This window comes from Pogona vitticeps, chromosome 2 (assembly GCF_051106095.1).
Source record: "Pogona vitticeps strain Pit_001003342236 chromosome 2, PviZW2.1, whole genome shotgun sequence".
NCBI lineage: Eukaryota > Metazoa > Chordata > Lepidosauria > Squamata > Agamidae > Pogona > Pogona vitticeps.
In genome coordinates this window covers 8,581,686-8,599,843 of record NC_135784.1, presented here as the reverse complement: position 1 = coordinate 8,599,843, position 18,158 = coordinate 8,581,686, and the positions used below count along the sequence as shown (strand labels likewise).

The window sequence follows — 18,158 nt, the reverse complement described above, 5'->3', positions numbered from 1 at the left end:
CGGACTCTGCCTGACTCACGGAGGAGGAAGGAATGATAGCCAAAAAGGTGAGGGAAGAGAATCGGCTGGACTGTAGGTTGTTCTTTTGGGCTTGAAGTTGGAAGGGCTCTTCACTGAGGAACCTTTTGGAGGGAGGAGTAATGAAAGGAGGATCATTTCCACACCCAAATAAGTACATCAAATTCAAAGTATACTAACTTTTTTCCTTCTCAAATTCTCCCCAATGATTATACTTACATTTCCAGAAAATTAGAAAGGAATTTCTCAAAGTTTATTAAAGAGGAAACAAATACGTATTTGCATTAAAGGATTATATAGCAAAAATGAATAACAAAGAGGGGAAAGGTATAGTGGATCGAGCAGAGATGTCCAGCACTCCGCTTTGCCTGGTGAGTTTCGATCTCTTTCGGTGTTTGACACCAGATACTGTGGACAAAGCGCTAGATCTCTGTCAGGCCACCACCTCATCTCTTGACCCTTGCCCGGCCTGGCTAATCAAAGCAGTCAGGCCTATAATAACAGAATGGGCCATAGCAATATTTTATGGGTCTCTTCTTGAGGGCAGGGTCCCCCTCACCCTCAAGGAGACACTCATTAGGCCCATTAGAAAGAAACCGAATTTGTCGGTGGACAATATTGGCAAAATAGGCCCATCGCCAATGTTTCTTTCTTTAGCAAAGTAGTCGAGGGGGTAGTGGATGATCAGCTTCAGGTGGTTTGGATGAAACAAATGCCCTGGATCCATTCCTGTCTGGTTTCAGGCCGTGCCATGGTACAGGGGTAAAACGTCTCTGTTGGTCCTCCCCGATATCTTGGCCGCCTTTGATACCGTCTGTTACAGTCAGCTCTGATGTCACCTGTCCTTCAAGGGTTTGGAGGGAAAGATGTCATCCAATGATGGTCGGAGGGCGGGACATCAGGGGGAGGAGCTGTGTTGTATATATAGAGAGGGAGAGTTTGATGTGGTGGAGAGAGAAGGATTTGGGTTCTGTGTGAACACGTGTGGAGTCTGTATAAGCTTGAGCCTTTCTTTACCTGATTACATGATATTTGTGTTTTACCAATCCGTGTGTACCAATCAATAAACATTTAGTTCTTTTATTTTTAAATCCATTCCAGTCTGTGTGACTCTATTCAGGGAATGGTTGGTGGGGGGGACTGACTCTCACTGCAAAGAGTGAGGTTCACAGATTGGGGATACATCTGGACCCAGTACTCACCATGGAAACTCAGGTGGTGTCAGTGGTCCGTTCCATGTGTCATGGTTGTGAATATTAAGGTTAAAACCTGAATTGAAGATGGTTTATGTAGTTGTTAAGAAACGTAAAATGGATCCATATTGGTTTTGTGCAAGAACGATTTTGTATGATGGGAATGTTATTCCAGAGGGCTGTGGGAATGTTTTTCCTTTAAGCCAGTAGAAGCCAATACAAGATAAGAAGACCAGACACTTGTTATGGTGGAGAAGAGAATAGATGGAGAAAAACAACACCTCACATGAAGAGATGGAGGGGACTACTTCTACCACATTACACCGTAATTGGATAACAGTATGGGAGACGAAGAAGAAGGAGGAGCCTAGAAGATAAGAGAAATGAACTTTTGCCATGTTGCCATTCCTATTTTTTCCTTTGATGAAACCAGAGATTTTTCTAGGTCTTTTTTTTCCTGCTGCCCTGTGTCAGGGAAAAGACTTGGGGAGATGTAGAGAGTTGAAGAAAGAGGAGGAAGGAGGCTTTATGCCTTTTACCTACCCTAAGGAAGCTTTTAGAGATTTTTTAGTGATTTTGTAATCTAAAGGGAATTATAGTTGCATTAATTGTAATTGTAACAAAATGCTTTATTGCTATGCTTTTGCATCAAACTGACTTTATTCTGTAAATCTATACTTTTTCAATAAAAAGATCAATTATAAAATCTTTTGGTGTCTTGAACAGTGAAGCCTCTTGCAGCCATTCCCAGAGGGAGAGGCAAGGCCAGAATAAGTTACTGAATCCTACCTAATTGAGCTTAGTAGATTTTAGGACTACAAAGCTCATGTGTAACTTCTTGCTGAACTTTATTAAGTATAAGCAAATATCTTTTTAGAAGGAGTTTGTAAGAAGGAGTTTGTTGTACGCCCTGGCTGAGGTCACCAGGATTCTACCCAGCTGTTTAGGGGTCCTCAGGCTCCCAGTTACTCTCTGTCCACTGACCAAGTTCACCTTAACAGGAAGCTGTTAAGGTTTCCATCTTTGGCGGATTGCCCTGCTATCTTGCCCTATCTTGATGTTGGTGTGCTCAGCACTTTGGTTCACATGCTCGTAATCTCGAGATCAGACCACTGCAATGCGCTCTACGTTGGTGTACCTTTGAGATTGATGTGAGTAGACTTTGTCTAGAGGGGCGGGGTATAAATCTAAATTAAAAAGCTACAAGTGGTGCAGAATGCGGCAGCCAGAATTCTCAGTGAAGTGAGGAAATACCAACATGTTACTCCCACTCTGGCCGCCTTGCATTGTTTGCCTGTGTTCGCTTCAGTGTTGACTTCAAAGTTCTAATGATTACATACAAAGCCCTAAACGGTTTAGGACCTCGATACTTTGCGGAGCACCTCCTCCCACCTAGATCTACCCACACCACTCAATCTAGTAAGAAGGGATGATTGAGAGGCCTAACACTGAGGGAGGTCCAGAAAGAAAAAACAAGACACTGGGTCTTGTATTTGCAAAGGCTTTCACGGCCGAGATGTAATGGTTGTTGTGTGTTTTTCGGGCTCTTTGGACGTGTTCTGAAGGTTGTTATTCCTGACGTTTCGCCAGTCTCTTTCGCTGACATCTTCAGAGGACAGCAAATTGTGCTCTGGTGTAGTTGGTGTAGTTAGAGATGACAAATCTTAACAGCATCTTAAAAAACAGGGGCATCACCTTGCCAACAAAAGTCCGAATAGTTAAAGCTATGGTTTTCCCGGTCGTGATGTATGGAAGTGAGAGCTGGACCATAAAGAAAGCTGACCGCCGAAGAATTGATGCCTTTGAATTGTGGTGCTGGAGGAGGCTCTTGAGAATCCCCTGGACTCCAAGGAGAACAAACCTATCAATTCTAAAGGAAATCAACCCTGAGTGTTCACTGGAAGGACAGATTCTGAAGCTGAGGCTCCAATACTTTGGCCATCTCATGAGAAGAGAAGACTCCTTGGAAAAAACCTTGCTGTTAGGAAAGTGTGAAGGCAAGAGGAGAAGGGGACGACCGAGGATGAGGTGGCTGGACAGTGTCTGCGAAACAACCAACATGAATTTGACACAACTCCGGGAGGCAGTGGAACATAGGAGGGCCTGGCGTGCTCTGGTCCATGGGATCACGAAGAGTTGGACACGACTAAATGACTAAACAACATAGTTGGCTTGGGAGTGGAGTATTTATGGCTGTGAGATAGGCTAGTTTGTGAAATAGGCTATTGTCCTAATCAGGATATGTGTGATTAGTGTGTCTTGTTGTGGGTATATTGTTGTGATAAGGAGGAGAGATTATCTGTCCCTGTGGTTGATGGGTGTCATTAGCTGGTCTTTTGTGTGTAGTGATCCCCTGTCCTTGTGGCTGGGTGGAGTTCATTGACTTTTTGAACTCTGTGTTTTTGAGAGCTGGGAGCCAGGTTTTGTTGAGTTTCAAACTTTCCTCTTTCTTGTTGAAGTTCTATTGGTGCTTGTGGATTTCAATGGCTTCTCTGTGCAGTCTGATGTAATGATTGCTGGTGTTGTCCAGTATTTCAGTATTTTGAAATAAAATTTCATGTCCAGTTTGTTTTAGGGCATGTTCAGCTACTGCAGATTTTTCTGGTTGTTTTAGTCTGCACTGTCTCTCATGTTCTTTGATTCTGGTGTGGATGCTTCGTTTTGTGGTTCCAATGTATACCTGGCCACAACTGCAAGGTATCCGGTATACTCCTGCAGTGGTGAGGGGGTCCCTTCTGTCCTTTGCTGACTGTAACATTTGTTGTAATTTTGTGGTGGACTTGAATACTGTTTGTAGGCTGTGTTTTTTTCAAAAGTTTCCCCCTGCGGTCTGTGACCCCTTTGATGTATGGCAGAAATACTTTGCTTGTGGGTGGCTGTTTTTCCTTCTTCAGTTCAGTGCTGTTTTCTTGGTTTTATGGCTCTTGTGATTTCATTTGTGGAGTAGCCATTTGCTTGTAGGGCCCAATTCAGGTGGTTGAGCTTCACTGTTGCGATTTGCATGGTCTACCACTGTTTTGATTATGCCTCTTTTTTGCCATGGGGGGTGGTTGGAGTTTTTGTGTAGGTACCTTTCTGTGTGGGTGAGTTTTCTGTAGACCTTGTGTCCCAGTCGGAGGTCAGTTTTGCGTAGGACCATGACATCTAGGAACGGGAGTTGGCCCTCTATTTCTTTTTCCATGGTGAATTGTATATTTGGGTGGATGCTGTTGAGATGGTAGAGAAATTCTTCCAATTTTTCTTCACTGTGACTCCGAATTGTAAAGGTGTCATCCACATATCAGAACCAGACTGTGGATGCAAGGGGTGCCGAAGCCAGGGCAAGTTTTTTCAAAATGCTCCATGTAGAAATTTGCTATAACTTGGCTGAGGGGGCTGCCCATGGCCACTCCATCTGTCTGTTCGTAGAATTCATTATCCCACTGGAAATAGCTGGTTGTTAGGCAGTGTTGGAAGAGGGCCTTGATGTCTTCTGGAAATATCTGCAGGATGAGTGTCAGGGTGTCCTTTACCGGTACCTTAGTGAACAGGGATACTACATCAAAGCTGATCAGTTGTCCTCAGGGTTGAGTTTTCGGGTGCTGATATTGCTTATGAAATGTCCTGAGTCTTTGATGTAGCATGTGGTTTGTCCAATGTGGGTCTTTAGGAGGGTTGCTAGGTGTTTGGCTAATTCATATATTGGGGAGCCGATGGCACTTACAATGGGCCTGAGTGGGATTGAGTCTTTGTGGATTTTGGATAGTCCGTATAGTCTTGGTTGGGAGAGCTTCTGTCATGCAGGTTCGTTGGAGGACGTTGGGGTGCAGGGAGGAACTCCTGATCAGCATGTTTGTTTGTTTTGTGATTTTGTTAGTTGGGTCCCGTTTCAGTTTTCTGTAGGTGATGGGGTCTAGAAGATCTCTGATTTTGTCCTTGTATTCTTCTGTTTCCATGATTACTGTAGCGCTGCCTTTGTCTGCTGGCAGGATGATGATGTCCAGGTCTGAGTTCAGGGACTTGCTATTTCTCTCCTTTCTTGTTAACTTGCTTTTGGGGGGGGGTTTGCTTTCCTTAAGATCCTAGTCACTTCCCCTCTTATTTCCTGGGTCTTCTCGGCAGTGGCCCCTTCTCTTTGGAACAAACTCCCCTCCAAGATCCATTTGGTTCCCTCGCTGGGCATCTTTAAAAACCAACTTAAGACCTGGTTATTCAGACAGGTCTTCCCTCCAGGCACTACTTAATTTATTCTTTCATCCCATCTTGAGTTTTATCATTGTATATTGTTGATAAATTGTTATTATATATTAATTGTTTATATTTTCTCTGTTCTGAACTGCCCAGAGTAGATGGGCAGCATACAAGTGTAATAAATAAATAAATAAATAAATAAATAAATAAATAAATAAATAAATAAATAAATAAATAAATAAATAAATAAATAAATAAATTTTAAAAAGCTACTGAGGTAATAGAATCTGAGAACTGAAGAGCTAGAAGGGAAGTGAACTCCCAACCGTGAATGAGACGGTGGTGTCAAGGGGAGGGGTTCAGATTCATTTCGCACCCAGGCTTGCACAAGAGGGACAGGCTTCATTTGAATGAAGACGGAACCAGACCACTGGCACGTAACATTAAAAAGGTTGCAGAGCAGCTTTTAAACTGAATCCCGGGGGGAACCGACAGGAGCCGAGTGGCATCCGTTTTGGGACTCCTCATCCCTGTGGAAAGAAGGTGGAGAGGGTAGAGAACCACAAAGTGATGGCAGTGCAGGAATTAGGACTGGGAGCGTGATGGGATGGGATAGCTGGTGCGCTGGAAGGAGAAGCAAACAAGCAGCCCTTCTTGGGGGGAACCCCCATACGCAGGTGCTTCTATGCAAATGCCCAAAGGGTCTGAGCAGAGATGAGAGAGCCGGGAAATTTGGTGGCTAGGGATAACATTGATATGGTGGCCATTCAGAGAACCAGCAGGATACCGCAATCCCAGACGATAAACTCTACAGGAGGGCCAGGGAGGGCCGTGTGGGAGGTGGGGTGGCCATCTATGTCAAAGAAGGGGTCGAATCCAGCAGAAGGGAGGTGGATGGCAAGTATGACTCCATCACAGAATCACTGTGGGTCAAACTGCCAGCCCGAAGGAGCAATGTGATAGTGAGGAGGGGGTGCTATCATCCTCCAGATGAAAAACCTGAGGGGGAAATGCGGGGGGAAACTTGAGGGGGAAATTTTGAAATGCAGAGAGAAATCAGGGAGGTGTCCAAAAGGGACAGGATTGTAATCCTGACGAACTTCAATTCTCCACACATCGAATGGGCCAATGTGTGCTCGGGTCAAGAAAGAGAGACCGGGTGTCTAAACATGCTAAACCACTGCGCCTTGGAGCAATTTCTCATGGAGCCCAACAGAGGACAGGTGACTCTGGATCTAGCATTGTGTGGTACTCAGGAGCTGGTTAGGGACGGGAATGTCACTGAGTTGCTAGGGAATAGTGTCCATGCTGCCATCTCTATCGCCATGCATGTTGGGAGGAGAGTGTCATGCAAATCAGACACAAAAACCCTTGATTTCCGAAGAGTGGATTTCCCTCAGACGAGGAAGCATGTTAGAAGAAGCTGAAAGGGAGGTTTACCAAAAAAAAAAATCTCTCCTAAGGGCATGGGGTCTGTTTAAAACAACAGTAGAGGCCCAGTGGAAGTGTGTACTGCAAAAAAGGAGGGTCAACAAATTCCAAGAAGGTGCCAGAATGGTTAACGAGAAAAGTTACCGAGGCTTTAACGGGAAAGAAGGGGTCCTTGCGTAAATGGAAATTCTTCCCAAATGAAGAAAATAAAAAGGAGCACAAACTCTGGCAAAAGAAATGAAAGAAGATGATGCGAAAGGCAAGGAAAGACTTTGTGGCCAGCATATGGCCAGCAATAGAAGGCAGAATAATAAAAGCTTCTTTAAATATTTTGGAAGCAGGAAACTTGCCAGAGAAGCGGCTGGTCCCCTGGATGGTGACGGAGGGAAAAGGGTGGTAAAGGGGGACTTGGTGATTGCAGAGAAATTAAATGAGTTTTTTGCATCTGTCTTCACGACAGACGACTTTGGCCCTCCTTGAATAATGAATTGAATCAGATACAAGTTATTCTACTAGGGCCACAGATGTCACCAGAAGGTCTTCTCCGGAGATCTGGAAATGGTCAACAGGGACTCAAATAGGAAGAAGAAGTAGAGGTGGCAGAAAACTATTGTGGGGGAACGCTTCTTCCCAAAGTTGCTAAGATGTTGGCTGATTTTCCAGTGCAGCAAATGCTCTCCTGGATGATGTCACAGCTGCTTCCGAGAGGAGGCCTGGCTACTACCCATTCTTCCTCTTTCTCATAGTGATAGGGAGCTAACTTCAAAGCCTTTTTTGGGGCCAATCCTAATTGCATTATGTAACTATTGTCCTATCTGAACTCTGTCAACTATCTGTGGCAGTGAACCAGAAAAAGAATACACTATTTTGGGCCATCGAGGCCAGCTCTTCCAGGCTGGAAGTACAAGACCCTGCCATAATATCTCCACAAAGATGGGTCAAATATTTTTCAGACCTTCCTTTTGACAAAGATAGAGCTGTTAGACCTTCTACACTCTTTGCTCTCTCTGATCTTCCTGTTTGGCCACCAATAACCATAGAAGCCCTTCACGGATTGCTGCCTTGTTGTGGCGAAGGGGCTTGAGTAATTCAGAGAAGCTATGGGCTATGCTGTGCAGGGACACCCAGGACGGAAAGGTCACAGTGGAGAGTTCTGACTAAATGTGATTCACCTCAAGCAGGAACTGCTAAGCCACTCCAGTATCTCTGCCAAGAAAAACTCATGAACAGAAACAAAAGGCTAAAAAATATTATGCTGGAAGATGAGACCCTCAGGTGGGAAGGTGTCCAACATGTTACGAAGGAAGAGTGGAGGACAAATGCAAGTAGCTCCAGAGCTAATGAAGGGGTTGGGCCAAAGCCGAAAGGATGCTCAGCTGTGGACGCGCCTGGAAGTGAAAGGAAAGTCTGATGCTGCAAAGAAAAATACTACAATACACAGGAACCTAGAATGTAAGATCTGTGAACCTTGGGAACCTGGATGTGGTCAAACAGAAGATGGTAAGAATAAACATTTTAGTGAACTAAAATGGATGGGAATGGGCAAATTTAATTCAGATTATTTTCATATCTACTATTGTGGGTAAGAATCCCATAGAAGAAATGGAGTAGCCCTCATAGTCAACAAAAGAGTGGGAAAAGCTGTAATGGGATACAATCTCAAAAATGATAGAATAATTTCAATACAAATCCAAGGCAGACCTTTCAACATCACAGTCATCCAGGTTTATGAACCAACTACCATTGCTGAAGAGGCTGAAATTGACGAATTATATGAAGACCTACAACACCTTCTAGAAGTGACACCAAATAAAGATGTTCTTGTCATTAATGGGGACTAGAATGCTAAAGCAGGAAGTCAAGAGAGAAAAGGAACAACAGGTAAGTTTGGCCTTGGAGTTCAAAATGAAACAAGGCAGGGGCTAATAGAGTTTTGTCAAGAGAACAAGCTGGTCATCACAAACACTCTTTTCCAACAACACAAGAGGCGACTCTACACATGGACATCACCAGATGGGAAATACAGAAATCAGACTGATTATATTCTCTGCAGACAAACATGGAGAAGCTGTGTACCAAACTAGCAGGATGCACCACAGTTAATAAAGATGTGCACTATTTTTGCTGGAACACATTGCACTCCAGCCATGGGGTGGTATCGGGAGTAGTAAGGTGTCCAACGTGCCTAGCAAGTTGCATTAAATTTTGCTAGCTCGCAGAGGATTTAATCATCATCCGTGGCTGCCAGAGTAGTGCTAGCAATGACGTGCTTGCTAGAGACAGCCAAGGCAGAGTGGGGGGGGGGGCGTTTCCTATCACTTTTATCGTTCTGTGGGTGGTGTGCAAAAAGGAACAAAGCAGGCTAAATGTCATGTCACCAACCCTGGTGCCATAGCTCAACAGCAAGACCAGTGCACTATTTTTTTAATCATCATGAATGGAAAACTCAGCAGTGGCCAGAGAACTGGAAAAAATCAGTCTACATCCCAGCCTCAAGGAAGGGCAGTGCCAAAGAATGTTCCAACTACTGTACAACTGCACTCATTGCATACGCTAGAAAGTTTATGCTCAAAATCCTACAAGGTAACCTTCAGCAGTATGTGGACCGAGAACTCCCAAAAGTACAAGCTGGATTTCGAAGGGGCAGAGGAACTAAAGACCAAATTGCTAACATGCTCTGGATAATGGAGAAAGCCAAAGAGTTCCAGAAAAAAATCTACATCTGCTTCATTGATTACGCAAAAGCCATTGACTGTGTGGACCACAGCAAACTATGGCAAGTGTTTAAAGAAATGGGAGTGCCTGACCACCTTATCTGTCTCCTGAGAAACCTATACGTGGGACAGGAAGCAACAGTTAGAATTGGATATGGAACAACAAATTGGTATATTATCTACCTGCTTATTTAATGCAGAATACATTATGTGAAAGCCTGGACTGGAGGAATCATAAACCGGAATTAAGATTGGTGGAAGAAATATGAACAACCTCAGATATGCAGATGGTACCACTATGATGACAGAAAGTGCGGAGGAATTAAAGAACCTGCCCTCTGAAGATGCCGGCCACAGAGACTGGCGAAATGTTAGGAAGAACAATCTTCAGAACATGGCCAAAGAGCCCGAAAAACCCACAACAACCTTCAGCTGGTAAATTTGTAGAAATTTAAGACTGTTTGTTATGGTATAAAGTTCCTGTACACGGTATTTTCAGGATCTTCTCTGCCTTTAAGAGAAGTCCCAGAGGACTTTGCACTGCACACGTAATTAGTATGGTTGAGAACCAGGAAACAGAGAGTAGGTGTCAATGTGCAATTTTCACAAAGGAGAGAGGTGGGTCCCAGGGATCTGTCCTGGGACCGGTGCTTTTCATCCTGCTCATCAATGACCTGGAGACAGGGATAAGCAGAGAGGGGGCCAAATTTATAGATGGCACAAAACTTTTCCGGGTGGTGAAGACCACAAGGGATTGTGGAGGGCTCTAGAAGAATCTCTCCAAATTTGGGAGAATGGGTGGCAAAATGGCAAATATGGTTCAGTATGAAAAAAATGTAAAAAGACATAAAATCAAATCTTTTTTAAAAATCAGCTCATGGGTTCTGAGCTGTCCGTGATGGATCTGGAAAGAGATATTGGCGTGCTGGTGGGCAGCTCAATGAAAGGGTCAACCCAGCGTGCGGTGGCACTGGAGAAGGCCAATTCCACGCTTGGGATCATTAAAAAGGGGATTGAAAAGTAAACAGCCAACATCATCATGCCATTGTACAAAAGGCTGGTAAGGTCCCCCCTGGAGTATTTTGGACAGTTCTGGTCGACGCACCTCAAAAAAGACAGAGTGGAACCGGAAAAGGTACACTAGAGGGTGACTGAAATGAGGACTGGGGCTGGGGCCCCTCCCTGACAAGGAAAGGCTACAGACTTTGAGGCTCTTGAGTCTAGAGAAAAGGCGCCTGGGGGGGGGGGGGACATGACTGAGATCTATAAAATTCTGCTGGGGATGGATCAAGCGAAGCTCTTTTCCCTCTCACAAAATACTAGAACCAGGGGAGATCCATTCCAATGGAGTGTGGGGAGAGAGAGAGAACAGAGGAAAGAAAATATTTCTTTACCCAGCGTGTCATTAGTCTGTGGAACCCCATGCCACAGAATGTGCTGGTGACATTATGTGATGCCTTCCAAAGGGCAATTGGAGAGATTTCTGGAAGAAAAGTCCATCGCAGGTGACCAGCCATGATGGGGATATATCATCTCCAGGCTTTTAAGGAAAGGACCTCAAAAGGTCAGATGCAGAGAAGGGGTATCAGGAGAGAGGTCTCTCGTTGTCTCGTGTGGTCCCAAAGGGGTCTAGTAGAGCCAACGTGAGATATAGGAGGCTGGACTAGATGGGCCTTTGGCCTGATCCGGAAGAGCTCTTCTGTTAATTGCGTTATATCTCCAAAGCCAAGAACCTCTGAACAGGAAAAGCTGCTAGCTTCCCCTCCACCCTAAAGAAGAGACGATGTGAGTTAGGCCTCTGAGGGCACCACGATGCCTGCGGAGGAAAAAGACAGAGGGTACCTGAATGAAGCCGTCTCTCAGGCTTTGACATCTCTCACCATCGTACACAAGGAAGGAAGGAAGAAGCTGTTGTGTGACACCTTTTCTGAAGAAAGATGTATTTTCTTTACATCTCGGTTTCACAGCCCTAAAAGTAAAAGATTAACAAAAATTGCTCCATTCTTTGTGGGGTGGGCCGATGGGCCACTTATTCGCTTTCCTTCTTTGCTTCATTTTCCAAAGGGTTAGCAGGATGTGGTTTTTTTTTTGTTAAGTCTTGTTTTGTTTTTGCATCAAACGGTACAAATGCCCAGCAACCCCTTTCGAGACGATCAGAGGGACTTACTTCCAGGAAGGTCGATATAGGATTGCCACCTAAAGGTGGGGGTCCTTCTCTAGTCATGCTTAAAACGGATCGGACAAGAAGGAAGGGAGTGTGTTTCTTCATTTCGTTTCTTTCAACGGGTCTGACCAAAACCCTGCTCACCAAACAGCATTAGCAACAGAAGGTGACGGAGAAGAAGAAAGCAGGATACGGGCCCAGGTGAAAGTGAAGGAGTATTATTTAACTCCCCAGCTATTTCTTACATCATTTTTAATTCCTTAACTTGAAATCGCTCCCTTGTTCTCTCTAAATGGAGAAGACCCACCAGCCACCCTGTGGGAGTTTGTCAAGGCAATTTCGAGGTCAATCCACGGATTAAAGAGCCCTGCGCTTGTTGAGATTAATAATCAGATCGTTCATTTGCTTCTTGCCTTCCCAAAGTTACCCAAGGCAGAAACAGCTTCTTCAGTTCCTTCTTCAGGATCCCAAAAGGGTCAAAGCAGAGATTCACAAGGGCCCCATGGGATAAAGGGGGCAAGAGGGTCCGACCCTCCGCCCAAAGAAAGTGGAAGGAGCCCAAACCAGCAAAGAGGGGAGAGGGGACAAAGGAGGAAAGGTATTGCTAGAAGGGTGGGGGTGTTTCTGGATGGAGAACGCATTGATTCATATCTGGGAGAGGATGATGATACCAAGAGAAGAGGCCGAAGCCTTGCTCAGCCAGGAAACCTTTCTAGTGGGGCAAACAGGAGTGTACAGGATGGAGCTGGAAGTTAAGGGAAGAGCGGATGCAAATAGCAAAAGGAGAAAAGAGAGAATGCGAAACGGAAGAACCATCACCCATGCAGGAGGTGCGGAATTGCTTTCCCAGAGGAGACGACGGGAGAGGGAAAGCGGTGGACGGAGGAGACGCTGCCCCCCTTGCATCTGCTGGTGTCAGCCCCAAGGGAAGCCCCACATAAAGAGAATTGCTGTAGTCTCTTCTTGAGAATATCTGTGTGTGGATCAATCTGGGGCCTGACAGGGTGTCTAGATGTGAGAGTAGTTGCACAATGCTCTAGGAGGGAAGTAGGCAGATCCGACCATGGGAGCTATCAGGTTCTCCACTGACAGCGTTGGACCCAGAAGGATGCCCAGATATTGCCAACGCTGTCAATATTCTAAGTAGGCATACAACGCCTTTTATAAAAATACACTGGCTTGGTATCAACAGATATTGGAAAGGTACCCAAAACGTTCATCAGAGGTAGTTTGGTACAAACAAGTGGCATCAGGTTTTGGGTGTGTTGTCAATAAGCCTATTCTGGTATGTGAGGACAAGACAACATGTATTCAAATGGCTGTATCTGCGCGGATGCACGGTAGAAGCCATCAGATAGACATCAAAGATTGCGATATCAGAGAGGCAATAACGGAGCCGTTCATTACATGGCAATATCATCCAACAGAAGAAAACCAGGCAGATGTTTTAACAAAACCAATTACATGAAATTGTCAAAGAGCCAGGACTGAGTTCAATACACGAGTAAATTGGAGGGGGTTTGTCAGGACATTATGACCCACAACCTAGAATTTACTCTTTGTACACGAACTAACCTTTTAAAATAGAAATCCACTGTAAAACAGGTGTTCAGCCACAGAGTCAGCACACAAAGCTGATGCCTCGGATTGGACAAGAGGCCATGTCTGGAAGAAGGCATCAGGCAATGTGCCCAGCGATGGGGGTTGTTCAAACGATGCGAGTGCTACACACTGTGATGTGGTATGGAGTGTTGTGTTGGAGGCTTGGCATCTGACATGCTGTCCGTCTGCTTACAAAAAGAGTATTATGGAGTCTGTGGATTGACGTACATTGTCCTAATAGGAAAAAATCGCTTTGTGATGATCGGTTCACTGTTTCGCTTACTGATTATCGTATAGCAATGATTTTCCAACAGCTGATTGGTGGTTCCAAAATGGCCGCTGGGTAGAAAAATGGCCACCTGCTGTGTTTTTGTCCGGATTCCTCGCTCGCCGGGCAGCGAAAATGGCTGCCGTATGGAGGATTTTCGCTTTAAGGTTAGTTTTAAGCCCATAGGAACACATTAAACGGGTTTTAATGCATTCCTATGGGCTTTTTATTTTCGCATAGCGACGAAATCGCTTTGCAGCAATTTTTGCTGCAAGGATTATCGTCGCTATGCGGGGCACCACTGTAATTGTTTTTATTCCACTTGTTGTGAGCTGCCCAGAGTAGTCAAAGATTAGATGGTCGGGATATAAGTATAATAAATAAATACAAATTTGACACATATATCTGTAGATATTCGACAGTTAGAATGACTGCAGGGAGATTAGGAAAACGAACATCCACCAAATGAGGATAGAAATAAGTAAGAGTCTGGGGTCTAGATAAAGAGAGGAGTGGGAGATGGAAAGAGAGGCAGGACTTCCTCTGATCAGTTTAGGCGCATCTCGGATCGCCCAGACCAAGAGGGAAACAAGGGCCGGGAGTAGGTGATAAAGATCACCCTGCCTGGATTGATGGGGGTGCCAACCCAGTTCGGACACCCGTTTTTGCAAGAGGGCTTTTGAATAAAGGAGAGCTGCTTGGTTCCTGCATTTATGAAACAAGGGTGTGAGCATTTCTCACAACTGGGGGCTCATCCAGGATTCCAAGTCTCCTGCTGTGGTCTGCTGCTGAGAAAACAGGGAGATGCGTCCCATCGATTTCAACGGCCTACTTTCCCTGGCGGGGACCTTGGTTGTGCAGGTGAGATAACCCGAGATGTCCGACACCCCAATGAAGGAGACCAGGAAAATTTGTCGGGCACAAATCTAACAACCAAGCCACTCCGTGCTCGGACCAAGGTAAGAAGTGGGGACTGCTAAGGATTGCCTTGGTGGTTGGGATCGGGACTGATGGACACGAGTGCGAGATACGTGTCTTGGACCCAAAGGGAGTGTGGAGTCTTGATCCATGGTTCCGTTGTCTCCGTGAGGAGGGTCCAGCCAGGAAAGAGGGGAAATGGGACAATGGAGAAAAGGGGAAATGCCGTCCCCCCACGTGGGATGTGAAGGGGAGAGAAAAGGAAGGAGAGTAGAAATAAGAAGGACCAGGAGATGAGAGTGGGGGGGGGGAGAGAGCAGTGGAGGACAGAACGGCAGAGGTGAAGAGAGCAAGCGATTGCTAGAAGTGTGGGAAGGTTTCTGGATGGAGAAAGCATGGATGCATATCTGGGAGAGGATGATGATAGAAAGAGAAGAGGCAGGAAGGGGAAGGAACCATTGCCCAGCCAGGAAAACTTTCTACTGGGACAAATGGGAGAGAAGAGGATGGGGCTGAAAGAGAAGAAGCGTTTACGCAAAGAGGAAAGGAGAAAAGAGAGAACGTAGAACGGAAGAACCTTCCCCCACATGGGGTGTGTGGAAATGCCTTCCCAGAGGAGATGATGGGAGGGGGAGAGCGGTGGACTGAGGAGACGCTGCCCCTTTTGCATCGGATGCCAAGGAAACCATACCCTCGAACACCAGCACTCTGCACATGTTCAAAGAAGACGTGTGGTGTCGTGGATGGAGTACCAGACTGGAAACCAGGAGACCTGGAGCCAAATCCCTTCTGGGCCAGGGAAACGGAGAGGAGAGAGTGTGTGGAGAGGGGCAAGGCTCCTTAAGCCACCTCTTGAAATCTCACTGACCTTGCAAACGTTGGGAGGGATGTGGGATTTGGGTTCTTTCTTCTGGGTCCCCAAAACAGCAGAGAGAAATCACCTCCGTCTCACCCCTTCCTAGGAGAAAAGGAGGAAGGAAAACATCAGCCTGGAGGCTTTACGGATAAAGCAAATCAAAAACATTTCCTTCCAGGATGTGCCTTCCTCGTGTTTCTATTGAACGGGGCTACATCCCCATCTCCCTCTCCCGTCAGGCGTTCACTTCTGCATTGATTTCAAAGTTTCAAAGCCCTAAATGGTTAAGGACTTCGATACCTGGCAGAACGCCTCCTCCCACCTAGATCTACAGTGGGGTCTCTACTTAAGAACTTAATCCGTATTGGAAGGTGGTTCTCAAGTTGAAAAGTTCTTATGTTGAATCTGCATTTCCCATAGGAATGCATTGAAAACCATTTAAGAACTTAATCGGTTTTGGAATGGTGTTCTTAAGTTGAAACGTTCTCAAGTTGAAGCAAAATTTCCCATAGGAATGGACTGAAAACCAATTAATCCGTACTGGCTGTTTTTTCGTTATGTAGAGGTGCGTTCGTACATTGAAGCATTAGTTCCCATAGGAACTAATGCAAAGCTGGTTAATACGTACTCTACCACTAGGGGGAGAATTTTTTTTTAACCTACGATGACCTAAGGTTAAAAAAAGAGCAGGAAACTTTTTTTCCTGTTCTTATCTTGGATTTCTGTTCTAACGTAGAAGCAAAATTTAGCAAATGGAGCTGTTCTTAAGTTGGATTGTTCTTAAGTAGGGACGTTCTTAAGTAGAGACCCCACTGTACTTCTATCACTTCTTCTAGCCAGGAGGGGCGGTTGAGGATCCTAACGCCGAGGGAGGCCCGGAAGGAAAAAACAAGAAACTGGACCTTCTCAGCAGTGGCTCCCCACCTTTGCTATCATCTCCCCTCCAAGATCTGTTTGGCCCCTTCCCTGGGCATTTTTAAAAGCCAACTTAAAACCTGGCTATTTAGGTAAGCCTTCCCTCTGGACACTAGTTAATATGCCTTTTCATCTTCCATATTGAATGACTGTTTATTGTTGTGAAATTGTTATAAAACTGTTGCCATATTACGGTTATTTTTATTCTACTTGTTGTGTGCCGCCCAGAGTAAAGACATTGTCTAGATGGGCGGCATATAAGTCTAATAAATAAATAAATAAACTTCCCTCTGACACATGCAATGAAAGTAGCAGAATACAAGAGGGTAGGTCTCTCACTGTTGATTTAAAATATTTTTATCTTGCCTTTCAGATCGCTTACGTGCCTCAGAAAAAAGGAACATTTAAAAGTGAAAAACAGCAAGACTACAAACCTTACTATGATTCAAACCGAAGCTGCAATAAGGATGATAAACGAAATCAACATCGAGAAAACACCAGAGCCCCATGTGATGTAGTGGACCGGACCCTCTGTTGTCACGGGACCATCTGTAATTCAAATTGTGGTTCTTATTATTTTGGGATTATTTGTACATGCTATATCTAGACTTTTGCCTCTGTGTGTTGCCTATTATTCAGAAAAGGCTAAACGAAGGGGAGCAGATTGAGATTTAGCATCGTTTCTATTGTCAGAATTTTAAAAAGGGGGGTAGCGATATCTGGATATAGCATGAATTAAGTTTTATTCCTGGTCTAGGGAGTAGCAAATTTTATTCTACATATTATGTTGTTAGACACATTCCTATTCTTTTGGTATTAAAATGAATCAAACCAAAACTACACTAACGATGGTAAACAAAATCAAGCTCTAATAAAACACCAGAGCCCCCTGCGATGGAGCGGATCGAGGGTTCTCACGGGACCCTTCGTTATTTTCGGTCCCTTCAAGGATCCCAACGCAGGGGGCATCTCGGCCTCTGTGCCCCCTCCGTGGGCCTTGTGTGTTGTGGGGCTGCCCACCCAAGGCGGGCTGAGTTCAGGTCTCAGGACTTTTCTCGCTTGCTATCTTCCAACCCCCACGATCTTCCCTTGGGAGCTCACCCCAAACATCTCAGGGGCTTGGAGGGGCGGCAACTGAGGGTGTGTGGGTGGGTCATGGTGTCGTCTCTTTCCCCCCCATACGAAAGATCCTGTGGAGGAAAATCCGCCCCCTTCTCTCTCTCTCTCTCTCTCTCTCCCAGACCTGGCCGCCTTCCTTGGCCCCCACTTTGCCCAAGCAATTGGGGGACGACGGAGAGGAGTCTTTCCCGGGGGGGGGTCTCAAACTCCCTCTGAATATCCCCCCCCCAGTAAAGGAGGAGAGCTTGCAAGGGAGGGGGGAGAAGAAAGCAGAAAGCCCTCCCCTTGCAAGCCAGAGCCTGCCGTGCAAACCGAGGAAGAATCTGGTTTGCGATCCGGATTGCCCGGAGGAGAACCCCCTCCCCTCCCCTCTCCTTGGGGAGTCCCTTATTCGGCTCTCCCCCCCCCCCCCACGCCGCCGCCTCCCCAAGGAGGTTCAGCCGGAGTGAAGCAAGCGGGAAACTCACGAGAGGAGTACTCCCGGGAAGAGCGTCCGCCTGAGACCATAGAGGTGGCGGGGGAAAGAGGGGCCAGGAGATTCCCACTTCCGATTCCTTATTGGAAAGCGCCGCGGGGCGGGGGAAGAGTGGGCGGAGGGAGGGTGAAAAGGGCAGGGGCTGTGCGGGCAGGAGGGGGATCACGTGACCCTCGCTCGTTTCTACAACCCGACTCGGAGGAGAGAAGAGGGGACGGAACCTAGAGCTACGAGAGTGAAGAGAGATGCACCCCTCCTCAGAGATCCTTCTAGAGAGTCAATCATCTTCCCCCTGACAAGAAGATCGGGGGGGGG

The 18,158-nt window shown here is 45.9% G+C and overlaps 1 protein-coding gene across 9 annotated transcripts in view; it reads right to left on the bottom strand.

Moving 5' to 3' along the window:
- Positions 1-17,911, bottom strand: part of LOC110071321 (uncharacterized) — a 62,177-nt gene extending 44,266 nt beyond the window's left edge. Inside the window, exons 1-3 of one of the 9 annotated variants that reach the window (XM_078387802.1) lie at positions 17,836-17,911; positions 16,684-16,798; positions 15,347-15,436 (exon numbers count right to left, since the gene is read on the bottom strand). The gene's annotated coding sequence lies outside the window, so the exon portion shown is untranslated. Of the gene's footprint in view, positions 1-19; positions 123-249; positions 930-3,657; positions 13,527-15,346; positions 15,437-16,683; positions 17,723-17,835 lie in introns of those variants that run through there. The other 8 variants (XM_078387803.1, XM_072987624.2, XM_078387804.1 and 5 more) reach the window with 8 other exon arrangements.
- Positions 17,912-18,158: the final 247 nt, after the last annotated feature.